The sequence below is a fragment of the Microtus oregoni genome, unplaced genomic scaffold (genome assembly GCF_018167655.1).
Source record: "Microtus oregoni isolate MIOR12 unplaced genomic scaffold, Mior012 000080F_ref0000499, whole genome shotgun sequence".
NCBI lineage: Eukaryota > Metazoa > Chordata > Mammalia > Rodentia > Cricetidae > Microtus > Microtus oregoni.
In genome coordinates this window covers 2,204,869-2,211,484 of record NW_024544538.1, presented here as the reverse complement: position 1 = coordinate 2,211,484, position 6,616 = coordinate 2,204,869, and the positions used below count along the sequence as shown (strand labels likewise).

The window sequence follows — 6,616 nt, the reverse complement described above, 5'->3', positions numbered from 1 at the left end:
CAAAGGAACTACCGCCCTCCCTTTTGCCCTCCTGATTCAGGTTCGGTCCCAGCACCTGAGCAGGCTGAGCTGGGAGGTTCTATGCTGCCAAAGACGGGAGGGAGGGAGACAGGGGGTCGGGGGTTCTGGATGTAAGCTGGGTGGGATAGGAAGAGAGAGGAGGTATCTGGCAGTATAGCCCCTGAAGGATGACCAGGAAGTGGAGAAGTGATGAGGAAATTTTAAGTTCCCTGTTCCCCGCTGCCACCGCACTCACTCACCCCAATGATGGCTCTCTGGGTGTGAGTTCTTATTTATGTTCTAGAGCTTTTAAATTTGCTATTAAGTTACTAAGGTGGATCACTGTTTCTTTTTAACGTAAGCACTTGGTGTTATGAATTTCCTCATAGAACCACTTTCATTGTATCCCATAAGGTTGGATATATTGTGTCTTCATTTTTTTTGAATACTAGAATGTCTTTAATTTAGTAATTTCTGTTTTGACTCACTTGTCATTCAATAGAGAGTTGTTCAATTTCCACAAATTTGTAAGTGTTCTATTATTTTTATTGTTGAATATACAGCTTTTATTTGTGGGTGTCTGATAGGATGTAGGAAGTTATTTCAACATTCTTGCATCTGTTGAGATTTGCTTTGTATCCAAGTATGTCATCAGTTTAAGAAAGTTCCATGAGTTCCTGAGAAGGTGTATTTTTTAAAGGAAAAAAAGTATCTTTTTCATTTTACATACCAATCCCAATTCCCACTTTCTCCCCTCCTCCCACGCCCTCCACCTACCTTTCCCACCACATCCACCATCAACTCCTCATAGAGAGTAAGGAACATGTCATTGTGGAAGGTCCAAAGCCCTCCATACTATATCTAGGCTGAGCAAGGTATCCATTCAAAGACAATAGGTTCCAAAAAGCCAGTACAAGCAGTAGAGATAAATCCTGGTGCCCCACACTCTGCCCCAGCCAAACTGTCAGCCGCATTCAGAGGAAATAGTTTGGATTTATGCTATTTCCTTCCCTGTCCAGCTGGTGTTGGTGAGCTCCAATTAGCTCAGGTAAACTGTTTCAGTGGGTATACACATCATGGTCTTGACCTCCTTGCTCATATTGTCACTCCTCCCACTGTTCAACTGGACTATGGGAGCTCAGTCCAGGGCTCAGATGCATGTCTCTGCCTCTGTTTCTATTAGTTGCTGGATGATGGGTGGTTTTTTAAAATTATTTAATTTATTTTTATTTTTTTATTATTTATTTATTTACTAAAGATTTCTCTCTCCTCCCCACCACCGCCTCCCATTTCCCTCCCCCTCCCCCAATAAACTCCCCCTCTCTCATCAGCCCGAAGAACAGTCAGGGTTCCCTGCCCTGTGGGGAGTCCAAGGACCTTTCACTTCCTTACAGGTCTAGTAAGGTGAACACTGGATGATGGTTTTATGGTGATATTTAAGATATTCATCAGTCTGACTACAGGGCAAGGCCAGTATGGGCACCCTCTCCTCTGTTGCTTAGGACCCAGAGCAACAACTCCACCTAGTTGAGATGACATCATGATGCTGACAGCATTATATAAGACTGCTTTTTTGGGTACCAGTTGCTGAAATGGTGCACCTTCTCATGATGTTCTAGCCAGAACTCCAAATAACATCACCCAGACAAATGAAAAGCAACTGGGGAGCCAATCAAAGAGGGAGACAATGACTACTTCACTTGCATAACTAAAGCTTATGAAATGCTGTCTGATCCAGTGAAGAGACGGGCATTTAACAGCATAGATCCTACTTTTGACAACTCAGTTTCTTCTAAGAGTGAAGCAAAGGACAATTTCTTCCAAGTGTTTTATCCTGTGTTTGAAAGGAATTCCAGATGGTCAAATAAAAAAATTGTTCCCAAACTTGGTGACATGAACTCCTCATTTGAAGACGTAGATATATTTTATTCTTTCTGGTATAATTTTAATTCTTGGAGAGAATTTTCTTATTTAGATGAAGAAGAAAAAGAAAAAGCAGAATGTTGTGATGATAGGAGATGGATCGAGAAGCAGAACAGAGCAACAAGGGCCCAACGGAAAAAGGAAGAGATGAACAGAATAAGAACACTAGTTGATAATGCTTACAATTGTGACCCAAGGATAAAAAAGTTTAAGGAAGAAGAAAGGGCCAAGAAATAGGCAGAAAAGAAAGCAAAGGCAGAAGCCAGACGGAAGGAGCAGGAAGCCAAAGAGAAGCAAAGACAATCAGAATTAGAAGCTTCTAGGTTGGCTAAAGAGAAGGAAGAGGAGGAAGTTAGGCAGCAAGCTCTACTGGCAAAGAAGGAAAAGGATATCCAGAAAAAGGCTATTAAAAAGAAAAGGCAGATATTCATCAGTATTGCTATAGGATAGGGCCATTTCAGGTTCCCTATCCTCAGCTGCCCAAGGAACTGACTGGGGACATCACCCTGGGCACCTGGGAGCCCCTCTAGGTTCAAGTCTCTTCCCAACCCTAAGATGAATGGAGATAGAGACAGAGACCCACATTGGAGCACTGGACTGAGCTCCCAAGGTCCCAATGAGGAGCGGAAGGAGGGAGAAGATGAGCAAAGACGTCGGGACCACGAGGGGTGCGCCCACCCACTGAGACAGTGGAGCTGATCTATTGGGAGCTCACCAAGGCCAGCTGGACTGGGACTGAAACAGCATGGGATAAAACCGGACTCTCTGAACATGGTGGATAGTGAGGGCTGCTGAGAAGCCAAGGACAATGGCAGGGGTTTTGATCCTACTTCATATTCTGGCTTTGTGGGAGCCTAGCCAGTTTGGATGCTCACCTTCCTAGACCTGGATGGAGGAGGGAGGACCTTGGACTTTCCACAGGGCAGGGAATCCTGACTGCTCTTTGGACTAGAGAGGGAGGGGGAGAGGAGTGGAGGGGAGAGGAGTGGGATGAGGGGGAGGGAAATGGGAGGCTGGGAGGAGGCAGAAATTTTTTTTTCAATAAAAAATTTTTTTGAAAAAAGGAAAGGCAGAAACTTCGGAACTCCTGCAAGAACTGGAATCACTTCTCAGACAGTGAGGCGGAGCATGTGAAGATGATGGAGGAAGTGGAGAAGCTTTGTGATGGGCTCGAGCTAGCGAGCTTACAGGGCTTGAATGAGATACTGACGTCATCTACAAAAGAAGTAGGTAAAGCTGCACTTGAAAAACAGATAGAAGAAGTAAATGAGCAAACGAGGAAAGAGAAGGAGGAAGCTGATGCCCAGATTCGGCAAGCATCCAAGAATGCAGAGAAGTCAACGGGTGGAAGTGGGAGTGGCGGTAAGAACTGGTCAGAAGGTGATCTGCAGTTATTAATTAAAGCCGTCAATCTCTTCCCCACTGGGACAAACTCAAGATGGGAAGTTATTGCTAATTACATGTATATACGTTCTTCTTCTGGCATCAAAAGAACTGCCAAAGATTAACATAACTGGGCAAGGCTAAATGTCTCCAAAAACTTGACCTTCATCAGAAAGATGACATCAACAAAAAGGCTAACATGGAGTGGCCCCTCAGGCTGACAGTGCAGCCCCTTCAGAACGATTTGAAGGTCCCTGCACAGATTTCACCCCTTGGACCACAGGAGAGCAGAAGCTATCAGAACAAGCTTTGAAAACGTACCCAGTAAATACTCCGGAAAGGTGGGAAAAGATAGCTGAAGCAGTTCCTGGCAGGACGAAGAAGGACTGTATGAGGCGATACAAGGAACTCGTTGAGATGGTAAAAGCAAAGAAAGCTGCTCAGGAGCAAGTGCTGAATGCAAGCAGAGCCAAGAAATGACGCAGGCAATGTTGGTTGTGTGTGCACTTTTCTAATAAAACTGAAAATACTGTACAAAAAGAAAAGAACTTTGGGAAAAAAACACCTATCAACAGCTCGGAAACTGTTTGCAACTGTACTAGAAAATAATTTTGAAACTTACCCATCACTTTACTTTTGCAGGATCCCATTAAGAGAACATAACCCCCGTGACAGTGGGAAGCAATTCTAGAGGACAATGCCTCCTGTTCCAAAAAAGTTTGTCGATAGGGTTGGGAACACTGTTTAGGGGTTGTTTATTATTACTTGTACTAGATAGAGGGTTGGGGTGAAAACTATGTTTATTAAAAATGGGTAATAGAGTGAGTGAAAACTTGTGAGCTATTATTTATGGATAATTTACGTTGGTATAGTTTTTGCATATTGATACAAGTTCAAATTATATTTGTTATTTTTGTTTACATTATTTTTACACCTATGCAAAGTTATTCTGTCACATTGTATATATGCATCTTTGTTTAGGACATTTTGTATATTGATACAACTTTTAGGATCTACTTTCATATCGCATTATATATTACTCCTGCCTCTGATCAAGATACATATAGGTTGTTTATATTTTGAGGTCATTGTCTTCATTTGTTGCATATTTGTTTACAGATTATTTAATATACTGACATGAAGTTTATGTCCCAAAAATGGACTATGGATATTTTCCTTTGTTTAAAACAAAAGAGGGGGAAGTGGTGTGGGAGAATTGTCTGTATTCTGTCAATCATGTTTTAAATAATGCTGATTGGCCAGCCAAGAAGTATAGGCAGGTTAACCAGACAGGAAGTAGAGGTGGGGCCATGAGAACAGGAGTATTCTGGGAAGAAGGAAGCTCTTTTTGTAGTCCGGTCTCAACCACCTAAGAAGCAAGATGTGACCTACCCTGCAGAAAAAGGTACAGAGCCTTGTGGCTGCCATAGATAAGGATAATGGGTTAATATAAGTTATAAGAGCTAATACAAAGCCTGAGCTAATGGGTCAATCAGTTTATATTCAATGCAGACTCTCTATATGATTTCTTTGGGATTTGCTGACTGTGGGGATTGGGCAGGACAGAAACCCCAACAATCAGGACCTCATGTTACAGAATGGCGCCCAATGTAGGACCAATCAGTTTATCATTAATATAGACCTCTATATAATTTCTTTGGGGATAAATGGCTGTAAGTCCTGGTGGGAGGACAAAAACCAGGCAGGACAAAACCCCTGACAAGCAGCGCCTCATGTTCTATAAATATCTGTTAGGTTCATTTGGCTTATAATGCCAGTTGTCTCTAGCACTTCTCTGTTTAGTTTTTGTCTGGATGACCTGTCTATTGGCAAGAGTGAAATATTGAAGTATCCCATTATGAATATGTAAGAGTCAATATATGATTTAAGATATAGTAGTGTTATTTTTAATAAAATTGTATGGAACTTGTTTTTAGGGTACAGATATTAAGAACTGCAATGTCTTCTTGGTGGTTTTTTCCATTGATGAGTATGTAGCATGTTTCCCTATATCTTCTGATTAGTTTTGGTGTGAAGTCTATTTTGTTAGATATTAAGATGTCTACACCAAACATGGTTCTTAGGTCCCTTTGCTTGGAATATATTTTTCCCCAAGCTTTCACTTTTATTCAATATCTATTCCTGATGCTGAGGTATGTTTCTTGGATACACCAGAAGGATGGATCCTATTTTCTCATGAATTCTGTTAGTCTATCTCTTTATTGGGAAAATGGGACTGTTGATATTGAGAGATATCTCAATAACTACTGAGATATTGATATTGATATCTCAATAACTAACTATTGACCAATAGTTTTTGATTCCTGTTATATTGTTATTTCTCTTTTTTAGATTTTTCTGGTGTGAGCTTACTTATTCCCAGTGTTTACATGGTTGCAGTTCACCTCTTTAGGTTGGAGTTTTCATTCTAGCACCTTGTGCAGGACTGGATTTGTAGATAACTATTGCTTAAATTTGGCTTTATTGTGGAATATCTTGTTTTCTCCATCTATGATAATTGAATATTTATCTGGGTATTGTAATCTGAGCTGGCATCTGTGGTCTTTTAGAGACTGTAGCATGTCTGTTCAGGCTCTTCTGGCTTTTAGTGTCTCCTTTGAGAAGTCAGATATAATTCTAATAGGCCTGTCTTTATATGTTACTTGGTCTTTTTTCCCTTATAACTTTTAATATTCTTTCTTAATTATTTATGTCTAGTGTTTTAATTACTATGTGAAAAGGGGACTTTATTTTCTGTTCTACTATTTGGCGTTCTGTAACTTCATGTACCTTTATTTATAGGCCTGTCTTTCTTTAGGTTAGGATTTTTTAATGATATTGTTGAAAATATTTTCTGAACCTTTTATCTGGTATCCTTCATCCTTGCTTTCTATTAAGTTTGGTTTTATCATAGTGTCTCAGACTTCCTGGATGCTTTATGTCAGAAGTTATTTAGTTTTAACATTTTCTTTGGCTGATTTATCTATTTTTTCCAATGTAAATAACAATACAAAGAATCAATGAGACAAAGAGTTGGTTCTTCGAGAAAATCAACAAAATAGACAAACCTTTATCCAAACTAACAAAAGAGAGAGATATTATGAAAATTAACAAAATCAGAAAATAAAAGTTGAACATAACAAAAGACAGGGAGGAAATCCTGAGAATCATCAAGTCATATTTTGAAAACCTGTACTCCATAAAATTGAAGAACTTAAAGGAAATGGACACTTCTGGATAAATATAACTTACCAAAATTAAATCAAGACCAGATAATTAAATAAAATAGACATATAACTGCTTAAACACT

The 6,616-nt window shown here is 40.0% G+C and overlaps 1 pseudogene; it reads left to right on the top strand.

The window, feature by feature from the left end:
• The first annotated feature begins 1,707 nt into the window (after positions 1-1,707).
• LOC121441706 lies at positions 1,708-3,786 on the top strand (annotated as a pseudogene).
• The last annotated feature ends 2,830 nt before the right edge of the window (positions 3,787-6,616 follow it).